Source organism: Aquarana catesbeiana, linkage group LG07 (genome assembly GCF_042186555.1).
Source record: "Aquarana catesbeiana isolate 2022-GZ linkage group LG07, ASM4218655v1, whole genome shotgun sequence".
In the NCBI taxonomy this organism is placed as follows: Eukaryota; Metazoa; Chordata; class Amphibia; order Anura; family Ranidae; genus Aquarana; species Aquarana catesbeiana.
This window is the reverse complement of record NC_133330.1, coordinates 164,141,714-164,156,265: the sequence shown is the minus strand read 5'-3', so window position 1 is coordinate 164,156,265 and position 14,552 is coordinate 164,141,714. Positions and strand designations below refer to the sequence as shown.

The following is a 14,552-nucleotide window of genomic DNA, read 5'->3' as shown; positions in this document are numbered from 1 at the left end:
TGCTCACCATCCTCGTGGCCTCCTCAAATGGTGACAGGACAGTGCATGCATCCCTGATCATGGCCCACTGGCGTAGGGAAAAAAAAACAAGCTCCCCTGACCCTGTCCTGGTGCCATAGTCGCACAGGTACTCATTGATGGCCCTCTGCTGCATGTGCAGCCGCTGCAGCATGGCCAACGTTGGGTTCCACCTGGTGGGCATGTCACAGATTAGGCGGTTCTTGGGCAGGTTAAACTCCTTTTGGAGGTCCGTCAGCCGAGCACTGGCATTATATGACCGGCGGAAATGCATACAGACTTTCCTGGCCTGCCTCAGGACATCCTGTAAGCCCGGGTACCTGCCCAAGAACCGCTGCACCACCAAGTTAAGGACGTGAGCCAAACAGGGCACATGGGTCATTTGTCCCTGTCGGAGGGCAGAGAGGAGGTTGGCGCCATTGTCGCAAACCACCATTGCTGCCTTAAGTTGGCGTGGCATCAACCACCTCTGAACCTGCCCCTGCAGAGCTGACAGAACCTCTGCCCCAGTGTGGCTCCTGTCCCCCAAGCACACCAGCTCAAGCACCGCATGGCATCTTTTGGCCTGCGTACTTGCGTAGCCCCTTGAACGGCTACGGAGCACCGCTGGTTCCGAGGACAAAGCACAGGAAGAGGCCATGGAGGAAGAAGAAGAGGAGGGGGTGGAGGAGAGAGGTGTGTCACAATCATTAGCATTTTGGAGGCGTGGTGGCGGAACAACCTCCAACACTACTGCACCTTGTCCTGCATCCTTCTCAGCTGCCAGCAGAGTCACCCAATGTGCCGTGAAACTTAGGTAACGTTCCTGTCCATGCCTGCTGGACCATGAGTCAGCGGTAATATGCACCTTACCGCTGACCGCCCTGTCCAGCGAGGCATGGACATTGCCTTCCACATGCCGGTAGAGAGCCGGAATCGCCTTCCGTGAGAAAAAGTGGCGTTTGGGTACCTGCCACTGAGGAACCGCACATTCCACAAACTCACTTAAGGGGGCAGAGTCTACCAACTGAAAAGGCAGCAGTTGAAGTGCTAGCAATTTTGCCAAGCTAGCATTCAACCGCTGGGCATGTGGATGGCTGGGAGCAAACTTCTTTCGGCGGTGCAGCAGCTGGGGCAGGGAAATTTGCCTGGTACAATCTGACGTTGGTGTACCAAAAGCAGATTGCCCACAAGTACTTGGCTGTGACACACCTAATTCTACACCGTCATTCCTCTCAGTGCAGGTCTCAGAGAGGACTGAAGGTATAGTGGGGTTGGAAATTTCAGCTGATGAGGAGCAAGGAGAGGTCCTCTTTGTTCTTTGGTGTGGGTCTTTTAGATATGCTTGCCAACGAACTGCATGGCAGGTCAACATATGTCTGGTCAAGCATGTGGTACCCAAGCGGGAGATGTTTTGGCCACGCGAGATACGCTTGAGACATATGTTGCAAATAGCAGCGGTGCGATCTGATGGACTCGCCTCAAAAAAGGCCCACACCAAAGAACTTTTTGAATAACGCACAGAGACTGCAGCGCCCTGCACATGTGGAGCTTTGTGGTGTGATGCAGTCAATGTGCTGCCCTTAGGCTGGCCCCTGGAGGGCATCCTGCCTCGTTGGTGATGTGCCGCCTCCTCCTCCTCTTCCTCCTCCTCTCTCCTATCAGGCACCCACGTTGAGTCAGTGACCTCATCATCCCCTCCCTCCTCATCACTGGAGCAAACCTGGCAGTATGCTGCAGCAAGGGGAGCATGACTGCCAGATTGCTGTCCTTCTCGGGCACCCCCTCTGTCCGTGCTCATGTTACTGCCTTCATCGAGCTCAGTATCATCATCAGAGCCTTCCAAACGCTGGGCATCCTCCTGGAGCATGTACCCAACACTGTGGTCAAACAGTTCGAGGGACTCCTCAGGAGGACATGGTGGGGCTAGGGAAGGAGTCACTGATGACATTGAGCCGAGGAAAGAGGCCGCTGCTTTGCCAGACAAAGTACCCTGGGCATGGGTGAGAGAGGATGAGGAGGATGAGAACGGCTTGGTCATCCACTCGACCAAGTCTTCCGCATGTTGCGGCTCAACACTGTCAAAAAAAAGGCCAAGTGTGTCCCACGGCCACGTGCTGATGAGAATGCACCGTCTCCACGACCAGCACTAGACACAGAGCCTGCTTGCCCTCTCTTATTGGCTTGTGACTGTCTTCCTCTCCTTCTTGGCCTTCCAGACATACTAATGGCCTGTAGCTGTACTAAGCTGGGATATATATATATATATATATATATATATGTACTGATACTGCAGCTAGCAAAATCAACTGCTTGCCTGTAGTATGAGAACACCACCAACCTTCTACAGGTAGCTTTAGCTGAACACTGTGAGGTGGACGCACCCCACTAACTTGTAGGTTTAGCTGAACACTGTGAACAGGACTTACCCCACTAACTTGTAGGTTTAGCTGAACACTGTGAGCAGGACGCACCCCACTAACTTGTAGGTTTAGCTGAACACTGTGAGCAGGATGCACTGCACTAACTGTAAATAGTCTAGCTGCCTGACTGTGGTACTAATAGGATCAAAAGAACACCAGTAATTTTTTTCAGGTAGCTGTATATACTATAACAAGACAAGCCTGCCTGTCAGTAAGAAGATAACGGGAACGGATCTAGCTGAACACTGTGAGCAGGACGCACTGCACTAAACTTGTAGGTTTAGCTGAACACTGTGAGCAGGACGTACCCCACTAACTTGTAGGTTTAGCTGAACACTGTGAGCAGGACGCACTGCACTAACTGTAAATAGTCTAGCTGCCTGACTGTGGTACTAATAGGATCAAAAGAACACCAGCAATTTTCTTCAGGTAGCTGTCTATACTGTAACAAGACAAGCCTGCCTGTCAGTAAGAAGATAACAGGAATGGATCTAGCTGAACACTGTGAGCAGGACACACTGCACTAACTGTAAATAGTCTAGCTGCCTGACTGTGGTACTAATAGGATCAAAAGAACACAAGCAATTTTCTTCAGGTAGCTGTGTATACTGTAACAAGACAAGCCTGCCTGTCAGTAAGAAGATAGCAGGAACGGATCTAGCTGAACACTGTGAGCAGGACGCACTGCGCTAACTGTAAATAGTCTAGCTGCCTGACTGTGGTACTAATAGGATCAAAAGAACACCAGTAATTTTCTTCAGGTAGCTGTATATACTATAACAAGACAAGCCTGCCTGTCAGTAAGAAGATAACGGGAACGGATCTAGCTGAACACTGTGAGCAGGACGCACTGCACTAAACTTGTAGGTTTAGCTGAACACTGTGAGCAGGACGTACCCCACTAACTTGTAGGTTTAGCTGAACACTGTGAGCAGGACGCACTGCACTAACTGTAAATAGTCTAGCTGCCTGACTGTGGTACTAATAGGATCAAAAGAACACCAGCAATTTTCTTCAGGTAGCTGTCTATACTGTAACAAGACAAGCCTGCCTGTCAGTAAGAAGATAACAGGAATGGATCTAGCTGAACACTGTGAGCAGGACGCACTGCACTAACTGTAAATAGTCTAGCTGCCTGACTGTGGTACTAATAGGATCAAAAGAACACAAGCAATTTTCTTCAGGTAGCTGTATATACTGTAACAAGACAAGCCTGCCTGTCAGTAAGAAGATAGCAGGAACGGATCTAGCTGAACACTGTGAGCAGGACGCACTGCGCTAACTGTAAATAGTCTAGCTGCCTGACTGTGGTACTAATAGGATCAAAAGAACACCAGTAATTTTCTTCAGGTAGCTGTATATACTATAACAAGACAAGCCTGCCTGTCAGTAAGAAGATAACGGGAACGGATCTAGCTGAACACTGTGAGCAGGACGCACTGCACTAAACTTGTAGGTTTAGCTGAACACTGTGAGCAGGACGCACCCCACTAACTTGTAGGTTTAGCTGAACATTGTGATCAGGATGCACCCCACTAACTTGTAGGTTTAGCTGAACACTGTGAGCAGGACGCACCCCACTAACTTGTAGGTTTAGCTGAACACTGTGAGCAGGACGCACCGCACTAACTTGTAAGTTTAGCTGAACACTGTGAGCAGGACGCACCCCACTAACTTGTAGGTTTAGCTGAACACTGTGAGCAGGACGCACCCCACTAACTTGTAGTTTTAGCTGAACACTGTGAGCAGGACACACTGCACTAACTGTAAATAGTCTAGCTGCCTGACTATGGTACTAATAGGATCAAAAGAACACCAGCAATTTTCTTCAGGTAGCTGTCTATACTGTAACAAGACAAGCCTGCCTGTCAGTAAGAAGATAACAGGAATGGATCTAGCTGAACACTGTGAGCAGGACGCACTGCACTAACTGTAAATAGTCTAGCTGCCTGACTGTGGTACTAATAGTATCAAAAGAACACCAGTAATTTTCTTCAGTTAGCTGTATATACTATAACAAGACAAGCCTGCCTGTCAGTAAGAAGATAACGGGAACAGATCTAGCTGAACACTGTGAGCAGGATGCACTGCACTAAACTTGTAGGTTTAGCTAAACACTGTGAGCAGGACGCACCCCACTAACTTGTAGGTTTAGCTGAACACTGTGATCAGGACGCACCCCACTAACTTGTAGGTTTAGCTGAACACTGTGAGCAGGACGCACCCCACTAACTTGTAGGTTTAGCTGAACACTGTGAGCAGGACGCACTGCACTAACTTGTAGGTTTAGCTGAACACTGTGAGCAGGACGCACCCCACTAACTTGTAGGTTTAGCTGAACACTGTGAGCAGGACGCACCCCACTAACTTGTAGTTTTAGCTGAACACTGTGAGCAGGACGCACTGCACTAACTGTAAATAGTCTAGCTGCCTGACTGTGGTACTAATAGGATCAAAAGAACACCAGCAATTTTCTTCAGGTAGCTGTCTATACTGTAACAAGACAAGCCTGCCTGTCAGTAGGAAGATAACAAGAACGGATCTAGCTAAACTGAATACAGTGTATATATATATATATATATATGCAACACCTGGGATGCATATATATACACAATACACTGTAAGTGCAGCTAACTGACTGACTGTTCTGCCTAATCTATCTAACTCAAATCAAATGTCACTGTCTGTCTCTCTCTCTCTCTCAATGAACGCCGGAACACACACTACACAGGGCCGCTGTGCAGGCGGCCTTATATAGTGTGGGGCGTGTACTAAATCCCCTGAGCCATAATTGGCCAAAGCCTCCTTGGCTTTGGCCAATTACGGCTCTCTGTTCAGGCGGCGCTGTGATTGGCCAAGCATGCGGGTCATAGTGCATGCTTGGCCAATCATCAGCCAGCAATGCACTGCGATGCCGCAGTGAATTATGGGCCGTGACGCGCCACACGGATTTGGCGCGAATGGCCCATATCGTTCGCAATTCGGCGAACGACCGAACAGCCGATGTTGGAGTCGAACATGGGTTCGACTCCAACACGAAGCTCATCCCTAATGTAGAACAATTAAAACGATATAATAACATTTTACAGATGTATGGTAATGTGCATGGTTATATGGCAGAAGAAATTGACGGTTATGCAAACAAACCATGCTAATAGCATTGCCTTTATATTTTAAAAAGAATATAAATGGCTAAAATAGACATGAAAAAATTCACTAAGGAGTTCGAAAAAGTTAAAGGGGAACTAAACTGTAGCTGAGCGCCACAAGTCAAATACACCATTTAATTAAATTTTAATATCTAAAGAAACTCCTCCATACATCCATTTCTCCATGCTTTTTTTTTGTTGCGAAATCACTTTGGAAAAAAAACTCCCCTAGCAATTCTAGCCACAGCCAAGTAAGGGCAAATGATTTATGTAGCATTTACTTCCTGGAATCCTGGAATCCATCTGCCCTTAGGCCAGGCAAGCAGGCAGGAGGGCATACAGTACTTAGCTGAGAAAGCCTCTCTTCCAGATTAAAGGAAAGGGCTCACTTTAGTTTTCCTGACATTCTGTAACCTTTATGTACTTGGAAACAGTCCTAGCAAATATTGAAAAATGAATACGTTAAATTAGCGCCAAAGTGCTTTTTTTGGCTAATTAAGACCACATTCATATAATGTCAATTTTATTTTTTTAATTTCTTCAGTTAATTCCTGGTTTTCAGCCCTAAGCAAATGATGTCATACATGCCAGGAGTCTTCAGGAGGTGAGGAGGATTTTTCTCAGTTAAGCACACCCTCTGCCTGCATGCCTGAGATAAGGACAGATGGGTCCCAGGAAGTAAATGATATATGAATCATCTGCCTTACTCAAGATTGCCATGGCCAGAAATGCAAGTGGGTTTCAAAGTGACTTCTCAGTAAAATAAAGCATAGAGATATGGATAGGATGGTGAGTTTACTATGAATATTAAAAATGAATTACAGGTAAATAGCGTTTTTGGTTTGGGGTGCTCAGATGCATTGTAATTCTATTTTATCAAATGCAAACATAAAAGTGGTGAGAGACCTTATCTGTGGGAAATCCCATAGTCTTTCTACAAAGTGCATTTAAAGTGGAGGTAAACGCTGTATTTTTATTTTTACCTACAAGTGAGCTTATAATATACGTGCGCTGTTTAGGAGATATTCTAGGGAGCAACAGCAGGTGACATCACCGGCGCATGCGCTCTGAAGGAATGGCACGGGTATGCCGTTTTTTTACTACTGCTTTAAACTGCTTGTCTATTAGAGGCTTCACTGTGTGGTTTGTATCTGCTAACATATGCTCCTGAGGCAACAAGCACTTACATTCTATGTTCAATACAGATGTGAATATATGTAAATATACCAATACATACTGTATTTGAATAATAACCGACTAGATGTTTGCATGATACATAAATATGGCAACTGGAAAAGGTAAATGACTCAATATCAAAAAGTGACAGGTTGGCATAAAGGAACACAGGCTGTTTCACACATGCAAGTGTTTTTGGGTGTGAGAATTCAGGAAACTGTTTCATCTTTTCATCTCACAGTTTCACATCCTCCTTCCCTTTCTGTGCAACCACAGTTATGTGTGAACCTTTAAGAAAGAGGTTAATAAGTGAAATAGGTACATAGGTATTTATATTGGATTTTTAAGATGCTTTCTCCAAATGCAGTGCCTTTCTCTTTTAATTAGCTCTAGCAGGATGCATTCATTGCATTTAACAACATTTAACATTTAACAATATGTATGTCTTTTTTTTGCTTTGCCTGCTACTATAAAATATGCTGTGACCTAGTTCAGCAAATTACCCCATTTAATGACATTATTACATGTGTATTATTTGATATGCCTTTATGCATAATCCACGTTTACTAGCCTATACATTGTTCTCTGCCTCTTATTGTTGGCCAGAGACTTAAAGCAGAACTCTGTCCTTACTCTCAGGCTTGCACAATTGTACATGCTCCTCTTATCCACTAAAAATGCTTACTATGATTTCAAAGGACACTGTGAGCTTCTCACAGTTGGACCAGGGAAGCTAAAATCTAAGCAGATTGAAGTGATATTAAAGTCGTGTTTTTTGTTTTCTTTTTTTTAAATAACAAACATGTCACACTTGCCTGCTCTGTGCAATGGTTTTGCACAGAGCAGCCCTGATCCTGCTCTTCTCTCTTCTGACTTATTTATCCCCCAAGATAGAAATGCTAATAATATAACCTAAAAAAAATGACAGCGCTATCCTTAATGCATATGATTATGCCAAAATATACCATGTAAAATCAAAACTTTATAAGGATGAAATAGAACACATTATCTACAAAAAGATCCAAGCTTGAATGTGCTTAATACAGAGTACTTAGCAGATCTACTACTTCCGCTTACCTCCTATTTCATAACTCGTGCAATATACCAGCCTTTTGCAACCAGGGTGCCTTCTGGGCTCTTCAGGGGCACCTTGGCAAAATGCCTTAAAAAATGCCCAAAATTTGTGTGCAATAAAGTGGGTGGATCAAGCCTGCTTGTTTGTTACACAAAGCCACAGGTTTCATTGTGCAACATTACAACCTTGATCACTGTCTAGGGCAGCCTCCAGCACCCTAACAACCACTGACATCATTGGTTGATAAGGAGGACATCAGGCAATTGTACATCCTTGTTTGACCCCCTGCCTCTCTTATTCAGCACTGGGGTCAAGTTAGCTGTGTGAGGAGGAGAAAATGAGGATGAAGAAATGCTGCAATACCAGTCAGGATCAGTGTGCAAAAGTATATTTTACTTTAAAATAATAAATCACCTCTAATTTTGTGTCTTACGGGTGCTGCTGCAATATGTGATTGCATAGTTTTTTTTCTTTAGCCGTTTTACATTTTAAAAAGGGGTGCCTGAAGATAATTTAAATAAAGGGTGCCTTGACAGGAAAAATGCTGAGAAATACTGCAATATACCATGTGGGATAGAAACCATATATAAGTAAGAATTTATTTGCAATTTATGGTGAAAAATAAGTATTTGGTCACCTACAAACAAGCAAGATTTCTGGCTCTCACAGACCTGTATCCTCTTCTTTAAGAGGCTCCTCTGTCCTCCACTCATTACCTGAATTAATGGCACCTGTTTGAACTTGTTATCAGTATAAAAGACATCTGTCCACAACCTCAAACAGTCACACTCCAAACTCCACTATGGTGAAGACCAAAGAGCTGTCAAAAGACACCAGAAACAAAATTGTAGACCTGCACCAGGCTGGGAAGACTGAATCTGCAATAGGCAAGCAGCTTGGTGTGATGAAATCAACTGTGGGAGCAATAATTAGAAAATGGAATACAAGAATACATGGAATACAAGACCACTGATAATCTCCCTCGATCTGGGGCTCCACGAAAGATCTCACCCCGTGGGGTCAAAATGATCACAAGAACTGTGAGCAAAAATACCAGAACCACACGGGGGGACCTAGTGAATGACCTGCAGAGAGCTGGGACCAACGTAACAAAGGCTACCATCAGTAACACACTACACCGCCAGGGACTCAGATCCTGCAGTGCCAGAAGTACTACTCACAAGGGTAGATAAAAATCATGCATAATAGTCAAATGATGGTAGCAGTCTCCAGACCTATGGACAAGACGTGCAGACCGCTGCTGGCTGACGCGTTTCGAAGGTAGCACCTTCTTCTTCAGAGCCTCTTGAGGCCATTGAGGCTCTGAAGAAGAAGGTGCTACCTTTGAAACGCGTCAGCCAGCAGCGGTCTGCACGTCTTGTCCATAGGTCTGGAGACTGCTACCATCATTTGACTATTATGCGTGATTTTTATCTACCCTTGTGAGTAGTACTTTTACGTTTTCTGTTTTAATAAACCTTTTTAAAGATAATGCACTAGGCCGGTGCGCCCTTTCTTTTCTGTTTTTTGTCTATATGTTAGGATTTCCCTATCCTTGAGGGCAGCAAGGCTGAAAGCTACCATCCATCGGGAACTTTGAACTGTCGGGCTTATACATTTATGCGCAAGAGTTTTTGTTTTGTTTTCTCCTTTTTCCAGCTATTTAACATAGAGACTCTGCATGCAGACACCTTTACACCTCAGTCATTAGGAGACCTTTCAGTGTGAGCAGCACAAACCTATCTGTTTAATCCCACTAACCTAAGTTTTCAACATTGCTCTGGGCCCCATCATTGCTAGCAGAAGATAGCGGTTGCTTTTTCATGAAAGAGACTTCTGCATCACAGGACTCAATTACAGGATTAGAGTTTACCTGTTATGTTTCTATTTTCCTATTGAGCGCAGAGGGCTCAGAGGGAGTCTCCTCCTCCCCCCCTCTTCCGTCGGGGTTGAGGTTAAATGACTGAAGTTCACTTGTCATAACTGTTGTAAACAGTGGCAACAGGTGGTAATTTTATTTGGGGGGGTGGCAAACAGTGCCAGTACCAGTACACCCCCCTCCCCCGTCTGGGCGGTCGGGTCCGAAGCACTTACCCCCTCTATGGTAGGCAGCGCTTCCCCCAGGCTTCACTGGTGGCTTCCCCTGCTCTCTGCGGTCATTACGGCGGCTTCCCCTTCCCCTGCTCTCTGGGGTATCATGGCAGCGGTGGCTTCCCCTGACCTCTGCGGTCATCATGGCGACGGCTTCCCCTTAACCTGCTCTCTGCGGGAATCACAGTGGCGGCAGCTTACCGTTTCCTCCCTACTGCTCAGCAGCCAATCAGGATGCTTCTCCTTTCAGCCAATCGGGAAACGGGTCTCAGACCTGCTTCCTGATTGGCCAGGAGTAAGATCAGCGTTTCAATAGCAAATATTCATTCGCTATTGTAACACACCTGGGTGGACGCATAGTGCAATGCTCTGCGCCCCGAGCCCACCCTATTTTAAAGCCTATTAGAGCCTTTGGCTCTAATTAGGGGGTTAACCCCCTATTGGAATTCATGCGTCTGCCGTCCTGCAAGGGGCCGGATGCATGGATAGGGGGGTCTGCTTATTCTGGAGCAAAAGCTTTAAAGGTGTCACTAAAGAATTGTGTCCGATTCGTCCAAATCCAAAATTGTGTAAATATTTAATAATTCTAACCCTTCCCCACTTTATCTTATAACTATCTTGATAACTTGCTGTTATACTAGTTTTCACCACAGTACATTACACCCATTTCCTACTGCCCCCTTTTTAGCAAACAGAGTAACATAATCATTTCATAGTTATCAATTCTACAGTAAGAAGAGAGTTATTGGTGACTTTAAGTCTAGAAATTCAAACCCAAAAGCTCACATACAAAAGTACTGTTATTTAATGTCATATTACAATACCAATATGCAGTGGCCGCTAGTGGCCTTTTTTGGGGGGTGGGGCTGCAAATCACCCACCACATACAACCCCGAGCGGCCAACGGCACCTCCAATCTCCCCCCCTCCCAAATTTGGGGTTCCTAGCACCAAGTGGCCCCCGAGATATGGGGCCCCAAAGTCGGGTCGCAAAATGTCAAGCACTTTTCTGCAGCACAATGACATTTTGTGACCCAACTTTGGGGCCCCATATCTCAAATATGTTATAGTGTTAGTCCAACTGTATTAGCATACCAAATTTGGGGTTCCTAGCACCAAGTGGCCCCGAGATATGGGGCCCCAAAGTCGGGTTGTAAAAAACACTTATAAACGCAAACGCGGCTAAACGTGGTACCGGCATTTAGCCACGTTTAGCTGCGTTTGGCGTCTGAAACGTGGAAAACTTTTGCGTCTGAACCCATTTTTTTGCTTCTGGAAAAATGAGGTTAAACGCAACTGCCTAAAAACGCCAAAAAACTAGACTGTGTAAATGGACACATATGATAACATTGAATGGGTTCAGGGGCAGTTGAAAAAAGTGTCCAAATGCCTCTGAACGCGAGTTTAACAGCATCTCGTGTGCATGAGGCCTTACCCCATCTAGGCAGGTAGCGGGTGGTGGACAGTGGGCAGCGGCTCCGTGTCCTCTCCTCCATCACGGCAGCTTCCTCCAAATGGATCACCTGTCCTTTCAGCCAATTGGGTGACGAGTCTCAAAACCCGCTTCCTGATTGGCCGGGAGGAGGACCAGTGTTAAAAAAGTGAATATTCATTCGCTGTTGTAACACATCTGGATGGGCTCCGTGCCCACCCTAATTTGAAGCCTATTAGAGCCTCTGGCTCTAATCAGGTTCTTAAAAAAAAAAAACACCCACCCCCCCCATTGGAATCCATGCATCCGGGGGCTTGAAAGGGGCTGGACGCATTGATGGGGGGGCCCATGCGCTCTTAATGGATGGGCCGCCCCCGCCAATATGGTATTTAATGCAATATACAAATATTTATTACATTGCAGCTTGCCAATTCTTAGATGTGATGGCTGCATTCATTTTTTTTAAGCCTTTCTTTCTTCTGGTGATCCTGTCAGCTAGTGTGTTGTATTTCAAAAGCACAAGCTCTCCAGCAGAATGTATCAGTTTACATTGATGAGACAAACTATTTAACACTGGGCACCTAAAATGATCAGCTTTTTATTATTCATGTAAAACCTTTATCCCAAAAGGAAAAAAAATGTTGCTGTAACGGCAAGCTGAAGTTTGGCCTCAATTTTGTGGACCTAAATCTGCTAATACAGTTAACACTACCAGACACCCCCTCCCCCAGACTAACAATGCTGCTGTGCGCTGTGCCCCCTGTGCTCATTCATCCAGAGTGGTGTCTCAATAATACAAAAGGTTTGTTACTGGCCAGATCATCAGATGAAAACAGAGGGAAAAAAAAAACAAATTAAAAAAACTGATACAGCCACCCAACACATCTAATAATTGGTATACACTTTTGGTTTTGGGTTTAATACTGCATTAAAAGATTGTGTATTTCCAATGTGCCCTCAAAGCCACAAAAAGATCATGTCCTTGCTGTACAGTATTTATTTATTTTCATGCATCACTTGTAGCAACGAGGAGGAGGAGGAGGAGGAAAAGCCGGAGCCTGAAACGTCCCGATCCAGAAGGAGATTAAAGGACTCAAATATGTCCTTTGGGGAGATGTTGGAGATGGTGGACATCCTGAAGAAGGCCGACTATGATGGAAAGTATGGGCCTTACCCCAACCCCAATGTCCGAAAGGCCATGATCATGGCGAAAGTGGTCAGGAGTCTGCACCGGAAATTCGGGGTACGACGATCGAAAGATCAGCTCAGGAAGCGGTGGTCGGACCTGAAATTACGAGAACATGAGCAGTACAGAAAGATCCGGAGAGTGCTGCAAAAAAGTAAGTAGTTGTGCTGTGTTCCTATTCTTTATGTTTATTACGTTCGTGCTGCTCCATGTGCTTTTAGGAACTGTTGTACAGTTTAAAATGGCAACTTTCATGTTCATGGGCACATTATTCGTTCGGATCACACATTGTTATTTCGGACGATAAAATACCATTGTTTAGGCCATATGCATTTGGCCACCATTTTGACGCCCTATACTTGTCTTCAAAGAATTGGGTTGTGTAGATGGCTTTGTTACTAGAATGAAATGCAAACTAGATTCTGTGTAAGGAGAGGACACTGAGCAGCTGTTTTCACATCTGGACACTGGAGCACTAGTGTGGGACCCCAGAACACCATTTTTATTAGGGGGCCACACAGGTGCTCCAGTGTATACTATAGGGGGGGGCTACATCTGTGAAGCTTTTACCAAACAGGTAAAGTATTGCAGCTTGACAAAGGACACTAAAAAAGCTACATGTTGGAACTCTGCTAAAATAGATAATTGTACCCCACTTCCAAGCAATGTTTCATCTTTATAGTTCTGCCATCAAATATCTGTGTGCTAATTATACCATTTTTGTTTTACATAGGGGAGAAAAGACTCGGAGGACACCCCTCATCCGAGGAGACCAGAGCCCCCCCCCTCTGGAAGAAGGGGAAATCCCCCCAACACAAGCTGAGCAGGAGGAAGAAGACGTGGTGGAACTAGTCACCACAACAGGTGAGTGTCTGCGACCACAGGCTCAGGTAAGAGATGGATTGCGGCATTTTTTTGAAACCTAATTTATTTTGGGGTTCCTCTCTTTTTAGGTGATCGTGAGGTTGTGGATCCAGATCCTTTCACATCCGAAAGTGCCCAGATCCTGATCGGGGAGATCATGGGGTGTAATTTACAATTGGAAAACATCAAGCAAAACATCAATGATGTTATTCCAAAATATAAAAACATCATTGATGTTTTGGGGCGAGTTTAAAGCCCCTCCAAATCACTTTCTTCTTTTGTCTGCTACAATGTGCGAAATGTTTTTGTGATTTTTCCCAAAGCCAAATTTGGAAGATGCACACAGTGTGTCAACATGTGCTATCTGCCATCACGGGAGATCAATGGACGCGTTTTGGGTGTGCAACCCCTTCCTCAATAATAAAGTAGCAGTGAGGAAGGGCTTTCTCCCCCAAAACACATCCCTTGATCCCCCGTGATGGCAGCTAGCACATGTTGACATTGGGAAATTTGTGTGCATCTTCCAAATTTGGCTTTTCCAGGGGTGATTTCCCCCCATCTGAACGCTATATCAAACACAGTTCCTAAATACTCATGTCTGATATTGCCTTCCAGTTCTACCAAATGTGAACTTTGTAAGATCAAGATTTGTGTCTTTCTTGTTGGTTTTACACAGGCCTGTTTTCTTTAAAATGCACATTTTGATTTTGGATAATGACACCACAAAAATTGTTATACAACAAACATGTCGGTTTGTCAGAAAAACCTTTGGTAAATGCACATGTGATTGTGCAGGTATTAAAAAGATTGTTCATCAAGAATGTGTGGATTATTGTCTCACGCTACAACACTTTTGGGGTGATGTAATTGTTGTTTTATGAGAAAATGGGGGTTATTTCCTAAGGGGAAATCCACTTTGCACTACAAGTGCAGTTTCAGTGCAGTTGCAAGTGCACTTGTAGTGAAAAGTGTCTTTGCATTTAGTAAATAACAGCCAACAGTGCTTTGTATAAGGTTACACAATCACGATATTTTCTGGACTCCACACATTTCTGTTAGGGTCAGCTCAAACAAACACAAGCAGTAAATGTCCACAAAGAAGAGCCTGGGGGGAGATGCCTGTCGAGAACTTGAGGTCCTGCAGGCTTCTCTCTGTGGCC

The 14,552-nt window shown here is 44.9% G+C and overlaps 1 protein-coding gene and 1 long non-coding RNA gene across 3 annotated transcripts in view; one reads left to right on the top strand and one right to left on the bottom strand.

Annotated features, from left to right (window-relative positions):
• Positions 1-14,552, bottom strand: part of SELL (selectin L) — a 354,075-nt gene that overhangs the window by 315,586 nt on the left and 23,937 nt on the right. The gene's annotated exons all lie outside the window — the stretch shown is intronic.
• On the top strand, positions 6,259-13,763 carry LOC141103340 (uncharacterized). The gene is made up of 4 exons (XR_012235301.1): positions 6,259-6,358; positions 12,366-12,682; positions 13,262-13,392; positions 13,482-13,763. It is a non-coding gene; the product is annotated as an uncharacterized lncRNA (long non-coding RNA).